The 14,079-nt window shown below is 37.8% G+C and overlaps 1 protein-coding gene and 1 non-coding gene across 2 annotated transcripts in view; one reads left to right on the top strand and one right to left on the bottom strand.

The window, feature by feature from the left end:
• LOC120629103 (protein winged eye) overlaps positions 1-14,079 on the bottom strand; it is a 146,211-nt gene that overhangs the window by 56,587 nt on the left and 75,545 nt on the right. The window lies entirely within an intron of this gene.
• Positions 4,707-4,825, top strand: LOC120629665. Its single transcript, XR_005658998.1, has one exon. It is a non-coding gene; the product is annotated as a 5S ribosomal RNA (ribosomal RNA).

Here is a 14,079-nt window from a genome sequence, read left to right as displayed (position 1 = left end):
TGAACATGAGTTTTGTTCAGTGTCTGGGTGTTTATATCTATAATATAAGTATTTTCGTATATTATTCATAAAAAAAACAACAGTACCCATAACACGAGCTACGCTTACTTGGGACTAGAAGGCGATGTGCGCATTGTCGTATTATAATTATTAATTGTTTTATTAATTACTAGCTGTTGCCCGCGACTTCGAACGCTTTTGTTTTGGTTTTTCGAAAGACATGTGCCTCATAAATGTGGCAGCACTTTATATATTTAGGATAAGCTAAGCCTGGTTTAAAAGTCGTCAAACACTTTCGTCCCCTCTCCCAAGAGAACTGAGCTTAATTTCGGGATAAAAATTATACTATATTACTTCTAATACCTTCAGGAATATATGTACAAAGTTTCGTGATGATCGGTTCAGTAGTTTTTGCTTGAAAGCGTAACAAACAAACTTACATTCACATTTATAATATTAGTAGGGATAGGAAATGTAGATACAAGGTATGCTTACTTAAAGAGATGAAAGTGAGTAACCGTTGAGCCATCACGGTTTAGCAGCTTGACCCGGTAAACCACCACATCAAATGACATTGTTAACAAAATAGTGTAGTTCCATACCTATTACACACTACATGCAAAGGCTTTTAAGTTAGCCCATTTGCGTCCCATTGTTTACACTCCACTCTTTGACTATATGTATGTAAATTGATTTGAAAGCTTTTAGCAATTCATTTAGTCCTAGTCATTCAAATAAATTAATATAACGGTTTAAAAATAAAAATAAACTAAATAATTTGCGAGTTAATTAATAACGCGGGGTTCTAAATTAAGACCCTGTTTTGCATATTTTGATGCTATACCCCGCGGTTTCACCTTTGTTTACTAAGTGTCTATGTTTTCTAACCAGTCGCTGTAGTGTAACTTAAGCAAACTTTTCGCTGATACAGGTTATTTATTATTAGGTTTTTTTTTTAATTTATTAATACTCTTTATTTGTATCGCACGTCAAGTTCAGAAAACCAAAAAAATAGAACAAAATCTTCAAGTATGTAGTAGGATACAAAAGTCTTATCACTAAGTAGCGATCTCTGCCAGGTCACCTTAGGAAAAGAAAAATGGAAATATGTACACTGTTTATAACATACATACGAGTAACTAAATACTAATACTTAAAGCTGACTACACAAATACAATAAAACTATTGATAAATATAAATCAAACTATTATAATACAAATATAAACAACTATAATCGTTGGATAGAAGCAGGCGTTTCTTTGCGAAAATCCATGATATATTATCAAAATTAAGCTTAATTTGGTATACTCCGCGAAAAGCAGGAGAATCTGTTTGGTGTAATTTATAACTTCTTCAATCCTTATACTCCACACCAAACAGATCTTCGGCAATGTTCCCTCTACGCACGTTTCGCTCCGAAACCGGAGCATCCTCAGGAGATGTTGACTTTACAATGTATAATTGTTATTGTCGCATATACGACTTAACAATTATTGAGGGTATATTTAATTAATACAACTATAATCAACTATCGATAAATATAAATATAATAAATATCCATATTAATATTATAAAAGCTTGTCTTTTTGTTTGTTACTTTATTCGGCTCCGCTACCTAGGTACTGCATTTACCATATAAACCCATTACCGGCCCACTACGGTACGGGTTTCCTCCCGCAATGAGACCGTAGTCCACCACGCTGGCCCAGTGCGGATTGATAGACTACACACCTTTGAGAACATTATGTTGAACTCTCAGGCATGTAGGTTTCCTTACGATATCTTCCTTCACCGTTGAAGTGATATTTTAATCACTTAAAACGCACATAACTTAAAAAAGTTACAGGTGCGTGCTGGGATTTGAACTCTGCCCCCTGAAAGTGAAGTCGAGTTCCTACCCACTGGGCTATTACTGCATTCGTTTGTTATAAATATTTAACCTTGAATGAATCTAGACCTTGTTTGGTAAATATATTCACGTCGCTGCACCAGAAGGGTAGAAACCTTTTCAAAATTATTCTAAATGGAATTTCTACATGACGGTTTCTATCTAAGCATAATCTACTTTGGAATTCTTAGAAGGCAGTCCCGCAGTGGGCCCCATCCCTACCTGCCAAAAAGCAACGCGACCCCTCCTCGAGTTGAAGAGCTTTACTCAAACCTCATCTGTTAAAGTATCGGACCACTCGGCCCAATTCAGATATGGAGCTCGGAAGCAAACACTGACCGACTAGGGCTAACATCAAGCTATTAGGTTAAGGCAACAAATGTGAATACGATTTATTAGGACAGTTTAGGATAGTCAGTGCAAGTAACTTAATGGCCGTCTGTAATGTATGTCTTTGATAAAATAAAGTGAAAGTTGTACGTTTGTCAAGTTTACATTATTGCAAAAAAACTCTTACCGGTTCGGAACGCGCTCTGAAACTAAATTCAATAAAAAAAATCTTCGTTTCTTATTTCAAAACACGCACCAACTAACTACACAAACATCCAGTATGATTATAAAGTTTGTTTTTAAATTAAAGCTAAAATAGCAGAATTGTTCCAAAGAGCGAAATCACTTAACAAATTCGACTTCCTGACAGAGTAAAGAAATATATTTCAGATCGATCCTCACATAAATAAGCTTATAGATACAAATAATCAAATTAAAGAGAGTTGTGCCCATACCTCTTTAGTTGTTACAGCATAATGTGTGTCATTATTAATATTTTAGATAAATGCTCTAAATACGTATATATATATATATACGAAAGGAAATCATCGTTTGAAGGGGATTGCAAGTACTAGGTTTGTAAAAATTGCAGTTTTATTATTTCATACATTAATTGTTAGAGAGGCTTATATTATGTAACAATAGAAATCCCCAACGTTCAAGGCAGACGACGAACAACGTATATGTCTTTCTGTACACCCCGCCTAAGCTACGCTATGTCTTCTCCCAGGCGTATTGCTTGTTGGTTACCTGCATAAAAAACTTTGAAATGGGTTAACTTAATTTATTCCCACTCGCACCTCCGTATAGAGCAGGGAACAATGACGTTTTTTGTCTGTCCGTCTGTCTGTTCCGACCGCATATTGCCACGCACAAAGATTGCTTTGATTTCCTACCAAACAAGGCTTACAACCAATTCTGACCCCAAACTTCATAAACAATAAAGCTTGTATTCCGAAATAAACGCGTTAAGAAGTGTTTTTTTTATTACACGTCCAAAAGTTAAAGCAAATGGGGTTCTAATTTTTGAATTATGTTTTCCAATTAGCTGGCTGGTTATAATTCGAAGTTAACTTATGAACTTTCGAAGATCGAGTAGTTAATTTATTGGAGTATGAAATTAGGACGAAAGAAAATTAAAAGACGTGATTTAAAACCCACCGACATTGCGTTTGATCTTGCTTTCCAATCAGTACCTACTATATCCTATTAGTGTATGCCAATTTATTTTGCGAACCACCGCGTCTTATCACCCTCCCGTTACTCGTCTCCTAAGGGTCGTAGCGTAGTGTTAAATAACCTATAACCTTCCTCAAGAAGTAGGACACCAAATGCAAAAAAAAAATCTTAACTGACTGGTAGTTGCACAGATTAACGCGTTGAAACAAACATAAAGTATACTATTCAATTCCATACTAGTATACATATATAACCGGTAAGCAGTGATAGCGTATTGGGTAGAAGCTCGGCCTCACTTTCGGGGGGCCGAGTTCGAATCCCTCTAACTTTTCTAAGTTATGCGTGTTTAAAGTAATAAAATATCACTTGAAAACATCGTGACGGAGCATCGTGAGGCAGGAAACGTGCATGGCTGAGAATCCTACATTATGTTCTCAAAGGTGTGTGGAGTCCACCAATTCGCACTGGGCCAGCGTGGTGGACTACGGCCTTAACCCCTTCTCATTGTGGTTGGAGACCCGTGCTCTGTAGTGGGCCGGTAATGAGTTGATGTGACGATGATGATGATGATGATGATACATAAATAGAGATGATTGCTATTTTGACATTCTAGGAGACTAGTAATTTTTAGCTAGAGACTCGCTAGAAGTTTAGATTCTATTAAGTACATATATATTTTTATCACAGTTGTCAAAAGTAATGCGGCAGCTACCCGATACTAGATGGCGTTGGAAGATGACATGAGGTTAGACGGAACGTAGTCACTCCTTGTGGTCTAAAGGCGCATTCATTCGAATCTCGATTGAATAAGAATATAACTAACTAGCGATCCCTCGCGGCTTTGTCCAAAAAAAACGCAACTTCGAAAAATTCATAGGTGCTAACTATTGGTCTTAGCGTGATGATATATCAGCCTTGCTCGATAAATGGGCTATGCAACGTTGAAATAATTTTTAAAATCGGTTCTTGAGATCATGGCGTTCAAGTAAAAAAAATTTCAGCTTTTTATGTATATGTATATAAGAGATATATATATAGAGGTTAGTGAAGGTCCATTTGGAATTCGAACGAACGACCTTTCAATATCGACTAAAGCTTTAAAACTACCAGGAGATCATAGCCTAAGTAGTATATAATTCCTGTATTAGTCCTGTAAAGGTCTCAAACACGATCCAAACTTAATAAGGTTTTATTAAAGTGAAACTTCTAATGCGACTTCCAACAAGGTTGCGTTAAACGTTTAACGCTACCATTGATGGATATTTATATTATCTGACAGGTTGCCATATTCTTATTCAATATAACTGTCGCCAACGTCCATACCATGTTGAATACACCGGTTCTCGTCCAATCACCGAAGTTAAGCAACATCGGGCGCGGTCAGTACTTGGATGGGTGACCGCCTGGGAACACCGCGTGATGTTGGCTTTTTGGCTTTGTTTTGAATAGATTCTAAAATAAATAAGGAAGTCATTTTTATGGTTTTAAATATAATGAAAATAGAAAAAAAGAATTACTTATGTAATAAAGAAGTTTCACTTCTTACGTGTGTAGTAATAACACAACACAAATACTTTTTTATTTACCTTTTAATCAGGATACAAGCTTTAACTACCAGGGGATCATATGAGCAATATAATATTTGTTACAAACATATAAGTTTCCTCATATTCCAATCGGGTAAAGTAAACTCCCCCAGTCAAAGCACAAGTCTATAACAAATTTGTTATAGAATACACAGAATCCTACTGAAGTGTACCTGCCCACGCAATTCAGTAAAGTAACACCGGCAAGCCAACGAAGAATAGGTTGTTAGCTTTTATGAGCTGCCCGATTCAATGCTGGACCTCCGCGACTGGTAACTTCAATCGCCTCGAGTTCCAGACCCCAGACTTCTTAACTAGCTGCCAACTTCCACTGGGACGAGTTTTATTTTCCCTTCTCATATTTTATTAGCTTTTACGGAACTGAAAAGATATTTTTATGTGGCTTTAATGTGCGTGTGTGTGTGTTGTGAGTTTATTGCGTTACGGATGCAACATGGTTAATGTTCTGGCAAAGTTTAAGACGCATGGTATCAGCACCGTACTATACCAACTTAAGATTAGTAATATTTTAAACTAAATATATATATCCCATCAATAATTATATATCCAAAAATAACAAACATACACCCTTACGCATTTATTAACTAAGGAAGTAAGGATAATAATAACAAGTCTCTTAAATACAGATTGTCTCTTGATTATATACTGTTTCAAGCTTTTGAAAACGTTACGAGCCTAATGGTGGAAGTATAAGTTTTGTAGGGGTGTTCGTTTGCTTATTCCCATTTTCATGAAAACTATACTCGGGCTTTTTCAGCGCTGAAAATTAAGCGTTAGCTTGTAATATGGTTACTTAGATGACTGATGAATATTTGTAAGAATAATATACATAAATACTTATATTGTCAGACAGTGTATAACATTCATGTTCATAACACCAACATTTTTCAGTCGTGGGAATCGAACCAACGGCCTTTGACTCAAAAGGTCACTGCCCACTGCGCCAGTCGGCCGTCAAACTTAGGTCAGAGCAAAGTACCTACGTATTTTCCTGATAACCGTCACCGACCTGAAAACTAAATTAAACATAATCAAATCAAGGCTCCGTTCTGTCGAGGGTAAAACGAGAACTTTCGTACCCTTAATACCTACCTGTCAAGAGGGCCCTTGCCCCTTGCCCCGTGGAGTAGGGGTACAGATAGTATTGACATTCGCCGGAGGGCTGGTTGCTAAGCAGCGCCCTCCTATAATCTCCCGCAACTCGCCTCACGTGTACCAGGAAACCATAGGACTATTCCGATATCGGGTTTAATAATAAAGACTTCCTTATTATCTATCAATACCTCTACAATTATATGCTACACCAGTAATTAGTTATCTATATTATGTAGCGGTAATATTTAGGTTAGGTCCAACGGTTAGGTCTTCAGTGCCCTTTCAGGGGCAGCGAGTTTGATGCCCAGATCCTATAACTTTTCGGAGCGGATTTTGAGTAATTGAAGATCACTTGAAAAGCATCGTAAAGAAAGCTGTGTGTCTGAGAGATTTGTGCTATGTTCCAAAAGGCGTGTGAAGACCACAAATCCACACTTAGTCCATGGAAATCTTATACTAATATATAAAGCTGAAGAGTTTGTTTGTTTGTTTACCTTAACGATTTGAAAAATTCTTGCTTAAACACCTAATAAAACGGTTATTGATTGATATTTTGTTATTGATAGAATGTCTATGATCGTAAACTAATAGATATACAAATTGTATACTATTTTTCGCACAGGATTTCATGTTAGAAGTGTACTTTATCAGATCTGAGGACCACACGAGAGGCCATTTACAAGCTTTAAAAGCGCTTTGACTCGTACTGTTAACTCTACGCTCCAATTAAAAACAGTTACACGACTTTTTGGAAGCTCACTACCATCGCTTAAAACAGTATTGTTTTAATATTGACACTCTTGTATAGGAGTTATACTCTTTAGTTATTAATGAAGTTTTACGAGCAATTACACACCTAGGTACTATAGAAAAATAAAGGTATTAGTTATATTATATTGTTAACGCAACATAGGCGAGTGAAGTTATTCATATGTTATTTATAATACGATAAATAAGAAAACAGAACCCAACGAATTTAATCATCATCATCATCATATCAACCCATTACCAGCCCACTACAGGGCACGGGTCGGCTCCCACGATGAAAAGGGGTTAAGGCCGTAGTTCACCACGCTTGTCCAGTGCGAATTGGTGGACTCCAAACACCTTTGAGAACAATATGTAGAACTCTCAGGCATGCAGATTTCCTCACGATGTTTTCCTTCACCGTTGAAGCAAGTGATATTTTAACTACGCACAAAACTTATAAAAGTTAGAGATGCGTGCTGGGATTCGAACTCGCCCCCCCGAAAGTGAAGTCGAGCTCCTACCCACTGGGCTATCACCGCTACACGAACGAATTTAATACCTCCGCCTATTTCATTTAGGAAGTCAGTTGAAAATATGACGTCCGCAACGGTTGAAACCCCAGAATTATCATCTTTAATTAAGATTAACTTAACTGGCTGTCAGTTTCTCCCTAACCGCGTCGTCTGCGATGGCGCAGTGGTCCGCGCAATTAACTAATTGTATTTAATGAACAATTGCACCGAAGTGTAAATTAAGCTATTGACGGTGCGACAGAAAATTATATATAATTATTACTTGTCACCGTTTTAATATGACTGAATGTGGGATTGCGTGATGTGATGGTGACAATTCCAACGACATCTTCAATGTGTTGCAGGCCTAGTACTTTGTGACTTCCAAAATTTATATCAACATCGGTATGTTTATTGTTTTTTTTCCAGAGATGGCAGCACTGAATGATTGTCTTAAAAAGTTAGCTTCACAATATATTTATAACAATGTAGTGTTTGTAAGACATAACATTACTCTTCATAAACGAAAAGTGGAAATAAATAACCGTCATAATCGAAATGGACATGACAAATTAGTGTCATTTGCATATCGTTTGTGAAAGGTACAGAAGTCATATGGGCCAGCGTGGTGGAATACGGCCCTCTTATTGTCGCAGAAGATCCGTATAATATATAAAGGCCCGTGTAGTCAGTGGCGTGCATAGAGGGTATGTACAGGGTACGCAGATGATATAAAATGAAGAAAATCTCCAGTACGAGCTATAAAAAACTTAAGGATAGGCATTGTAAGAGTTATGCCTACCCTCAAGTATTTATAACTAACTAGCTGTTGCCCGCGACTTCGTCTGCGTTTATACATATTTAAATCGGTTATAATTTGTCGGAATTATGGTGTAAAATCGTCAAATACTCATCCCCTCTCCCAAAGCAACCGAGCTTAATGTCGGGATAATAAGTGCCCTATATTACTTCTAACACTTCTAAGAATATGTGTACAAAGTTTCATGAGGATCGGTTAAGTAGTTTATGCGTGAAAGCGTAACAAACAAACTTACATTCACATTTATAATATTAGTAGGGATACTGGAGATTTTCTTCATTTTAGATCATCTGCATACCCTCTTTGCAGTGGCGTGCACTGGATTTCTTACAAGGGTATGCATACAGCAGGAAAACTGCATAAAACGGCAAAAATCCTCCTCTTTTACGAGTTATATATAACATTTAGGGTAGGTAGTGCTTTTGTGCATGTATGAAGTGCACGCCACTGCCTCTATGCATGCCACTGCCTGTAGTGGGCCGGTAAAGGGTGGATATGATAATGTTAAGTAGACCTCTCTATGAAAAATATTTGGATAAAAATAAAAAAAATTGCAAATTAAGTAACATTTACAAAAAACATTAGCCGTCTAACGGTTCTTTAAAATTAATATCTTAGAAGATATCAGAGATTTAAAAAGCGGGGGGCAGGCCCCCTCCCGAAAAACAAATAACATACGCTCAAACAAATAACGTATGTAACGTGCACCCGTGCGAAGCTGGGAAGAGAAGCTAGAGATGTTTGTATAAATATTAATTGTATTTGTATTGTTTTTAATGAATTTGTGTGCAATAAAGTGTATCTACCTACCTATATGACGACGATATAAAGATGAGTGAATCCGTCGACTAAATGACTGCGTTCTTTGAAAGTACTAATAACCCATGTTTAAGAGTCGCAAGATACGGACGTCGGCGTTTCTCCCACAGCATTATCGCTGCCGGAACTGGGTGATAGGTTATCGCAGCCAGGGTTTACCAACCGCTGCGATACCGGACACCTCGTGTAGTTGTGCCCAGAAAAAAGTATCTTACTTCATATATCTCACGTATACAATAAAAGTATTTTATAGTACTAATACAGACCAAGCAAATTGCTTACCTGAAGCGGATAAACATATTGACGGCCGACTGGCGCAGTGGGCAGCGACCATGCTTTCTGAGTCCAAGGCTGTGGGTTCGATTCCCACAACTGGCAAATGATTGTGTGATGATCATGAATAAGTATTTGTGTAGGTATATTATTCATAAAAATATTCATCATTCATCGATGTGTGTGTTGTGGTAGTATATTGTTTTATTTATTTGTATGTGCCTATTTTTTAAATGGGTTTTTTAAAAGGTTTGACGGCCGATTGGCGCAGTGGGCAGCGACCCTGCTTTCTGAGCCAAGGCCGTGGGTTCGATTCCCACAACTGGACAATGTTTGTGTGATGAACATGAATGTTTTTCAGTGTCTGGGTGTTTATCTATATATTATAAGTATTTATGTATGTTATTCATATAATTATTCATCAGTCATCTTAGTACCCATAACACAAGCTACGCTTACTTTGGGGCTAGATGGCGATGTGTGTAATCAAACAATTTTAAATACCTCTCTGGCGCAACGGTGAGCGCTGTGAATTTAAGTAGGAGAATAATTTGTTTGGAGGAATTAACGTGGATTGGAGATTTCGACCGAATCCCTACCAGTTGAATAAGATGCCACAGAATATCAACCTATATGAATTGGCTATGGTTAGCGCTGTGGTCTAATATAGGTAATTTTGGTAATTTATAATTTCTGAATCTCTGATCTGGTCTGGTTACCACCCTAGCGACAAAGACGTGCCGCTAAACGTTCCGATGCGATGTCGCGATGTGCGATGGCGTAGATACCGATTATATTATGACTACCAAACTCCCTAATAGGTTAGCCCGCTACCATCTCAGACTGCATTATCACTTACTACCAGGTGTGATTGCAGTCAAAGGCTAACTTGTAGTGGAATAAAAAAAACAGAACATGCAATCGCAGGACATGCAAGAAACACGTCACAGTAAAGAGTAAGGTCAAGGTGCTGGAAATAAAAAACGAGGTCTGTATGCTAGAACATACAAACTCTTCATTTCGGCTACCTAAGTAGGTACTAAAATGGGAAAAAAACGTCCTGTTAAATGACTTTTTCAAATTAAAACCTTTGTTGGTTGTGTGTTTTAGCATGACTAACATGGCATAGCCCCATAGCCTATACTTGCATGAATTAAAAAAAAATGCTTACAAAAATTGAGTACATCCGTTCTTGTCCTGCCAGCGGTACCCAACAAAGTAAACAAGCAAACATTTGAAGTATTTGCTTTGATGTACATCGACACACGCAGCAAGAGAGCAATTACATTTGCCGCTAACGCGTCGCATGTCTGAGAGGTGCGTCGCTAATGCGTGCCGCAGTGCAGCTACCATACAGATAGGCAAGTCTGGGACATTATCCTCACAACACTGAATAGAGCCTCCAAGTCTTCCGGGATTAGTTCATGCGCAAGTTCCGTTCGGGATTCGATATACAAAAGCAGATATCAAGCTATTAAGCTAAGCAGGAGAAGATGTACAGTACCATTAATAATTTCTTCAATTCTTATACTCCACACCAAACAATTGCTAAGCTATTTAGCTTTTCGCGGAGTAGAGCAAATTAAGCTTTATATTTATGGTAATATTACACTGCTCTATTGATATTACTTCGTTTATTCAACTCCAGTATTCAATTACTTGGTCAAAGTCCTTAAGTTAATAATGCTCTTAGAACTAAGAAGTGATCCAACAATACACTTTCCACTCCTTAACCTTCCTGGCCTTCCCCTTTCTTTTTTTTTTTTCTAAAGATGTATTGGCTCCGGCTTTTTGGTTAAAAAATAACCCCATATATATTTTTTGTATTATCTTTGACAATGTTGCTATTTTTTAATAAACATTACGGCTCGCGTTTCGAATCTTATATTAACTCCTACAAGGACTTTGTTTAGAATTTTTTCACTGCCGACCTACGAGTAATACTTTTCAGTTTTTCATAAATTAAACTTGTTGGAAATATATCATGAAATTCGCAAAGGAACGCCTCCTACGAAAAAACATAACGCATCCATCGCAAGTAAGACCTACAGCGTTTTAGCCGGCAGACGAAGTTGCCGTGGTGGTGCCGTGGCAGCGTCTTTTTGAGAAGGTACGTAGTATTTTTGCTAGGCTACATAATCGTAGGAAAACAAGCGGTTTTCACGAGATTTGTAAAAAACTGGACGAAGAACGCGGGCCACGGCTAGTAAATAAAATACAATAATATAAATAGGTATCATTACTAAATCCATATAACATCAAGATTCTATTAGAAAAACCTGTGCGGTCAGCGTAATAAGATTAGTTCTTAACTGTACACTTGCTTGACTGTGGCTGTGCGTAAGCAAGAAAGCCTAGGGCGGCGTGCGAGCTAACCTATATCTAGGTTCTACACACAAGTGCGTTTGAGCTGAACCGCGCTCACGTAAACGTATGTACCTTCGTAGCGTTAGCAAACAAACTAAATAACTATTTATATTCTAAGTACATTGTGGGCTCTTCTTAGGCCAGGGTATTCGGAACCTTCCTAGCTATCGAACCTAACCTAGCGTAGTTATCACCTTCACAATTACGCAAACTTATATACCTATGTATAATATGAATGCAGTGATAGCTTAGTGGCAGTGGCGTGCATAGAGGGTATACACAGGGTATACAGATGATACGAAATTAAGAAAATCTCCAGTACAAGTTATAAAAAACTTAAGGATAGGTATTGTAAGAGTTATAAAAAGCCTTCCCTTACGTATTACGTAACTACTTTATTTTCTTAAATTTTTATCATCTATATACCCTGTGCATATCCTCTATGCACGCCACTGCCCAGTGGGTAAGGCTACGGCTTTCCGTTCGTAGAGATCGAGTTCGATCCCCGGCACGCACCACTAACTTTTCGGAGTTATGTGCGTTTTTAATTTAAGCAATTTAAATATCACTTGCTTTAACGATAAAGGACAACATCGTAAGGAAACCTGTTGGAGTGTTCTCCATAATGTTCTCAACGGAGTGTGAAGTCTACCAATCCCCGCTTGACCGTGGTAGACCACAGCCTAAACTATTCTCATTGTGGGATGAGACCCACGATCACGGTGAATGTGAGTGCTTCATAAGTGCATATCACAGGCACTTATGAAGCATTCAAGAATTTTTAGATTACCTGCATCCTCCAATGATAAAGGCAATGTTCTTATAAATGGAGGATTTTTAATATTTATAACAAATAAAAAGTAGTTAATCTATAGGTCTAATCGACGACTTATGACCACCTCCCGGCACAGTGGTGAGCGCAACGGTCTTTTAAGTGAGAGCAATTTGGAAATTAATAATTTCTAAATTTTCACTGGTACCGACAAAGTTTTAGTTTTAGATTTAGCGTTCCGATACTTTGCCGCGTAGAAACCAATAAGGGGTAGTAATTAGTAATAAATATAACTGCCATACCTGAAAAAGGTTAGCCCTCTACCATGTTAGACTGTATCATCACTTACTAGGTTAACTTGCAGTGATGTATTATAAAACCTTTTTTTTTTTTTAATATGTAATCTATCTTTTCACCGTTACACCAGCAACCACACTCTTTAGACCGGATAACAGCAATGCTGCTAAGCAGTAGAAATTATTATAGTGGTAGTATTGTACTGTACTCTAGCTCTATTATCAAAATTAAGCTTAATTTGCTATACTCCGCGAAAATCAGGAGAGTCTGTATGGTCTAATTTGTAATTTCTTCAATCCTAATACTCCACAAACAGTATAACAGATCCTCGACAATGTAACCTCTACGCACGTTTCGTACAGATTACGTAACGCCTGCTTTTATGCAATACAAATAGCTCTGTCACAGTAAGCTACTATTACTTGAGACGTGTATTCTAGAACATCCCATAATAAAAACGTAGTACAATAATCGTCCACAAAACAAAAGAAAAATAGTAGCAATCATTATAAACACCTCGGCCTTCTTTTTGAAGTCGTTTAAAAACATCATAGAGCTACACCTAAATCGACTGTAACGACATAAAACGGACACTGTAAGCGCGGGCAATAAGAGAAAGCGTTATTGCTTACACGGTCGCCATTACAGTAATATATTCAATTAGCCTGGAGTGGGCGCGGCTCGGCTCAACAAATCATACAACAATATTAATGTTTTCCGGACAGGTTTATGACAGCCAATGAGCCGTACGCTACAGAGTGAGAAAAACTATTGTACTAGGTACTGCAAATTACTCAAGAAAATGTGATAAATGCCGAATTTGACGGTCGATTGGCGCAGTGAGCAGCGACCATGATTTCCGAATACAAGGCTGTGGGTTCGGTTTCCGCAACTGGAAAATGTTTGTGTTATGAGCATGATTTTTTTTCAGTGTTGAGTTTGTATTTATGTTTATTATTCATAACTCACCTTAGAATCCATAACATAAGCTACGCTTACTTTGTGAGTGGATGGGGATATGTGCATTGTCGTAGTATATTATTATTTTTTCAGTCCTTGAATGCAATCTCACCTGATTGTGGGTGATGATGTCGCCTAAAATAGAAGCGGGCTAACCTGTTAGTGGTATGCCAGTTCCAAACCCATACGACTAATCGATTCCTACACGCAGCGTACTGGAACGCTTAATTGCATAGCGATACGTATTCATCGGCAGGGCTGTAACTTCCCACGGCCGACGGCCAAACCAGAGGAAACTCAGAAATTATAAATTCCCAATTTGCCCTGCATCCTCCATTTATAAGACCACAGCTCTCACGATTGCGTTACTGAGGTAGTCAAAATAGTGTGTTCATATAGGTTTATATTCG

The sequence above is a fragment of the Pararge aegeria genome, chromosome 14 (genome assembly GCF_905163445.1).
Source record: "Pararge aegeria chromosome 14, ilParAegt1.1, whole genome shotgun sequence".
NCBI lineage: Eukaryota > Metazoa > Arthropoda > Insecta > Lepidoptera > Nymphalidae > Pararge > Pararge aegeria.
This window is presented reverse-complemented; position numbering and strand designations above follow the sequence as displayed.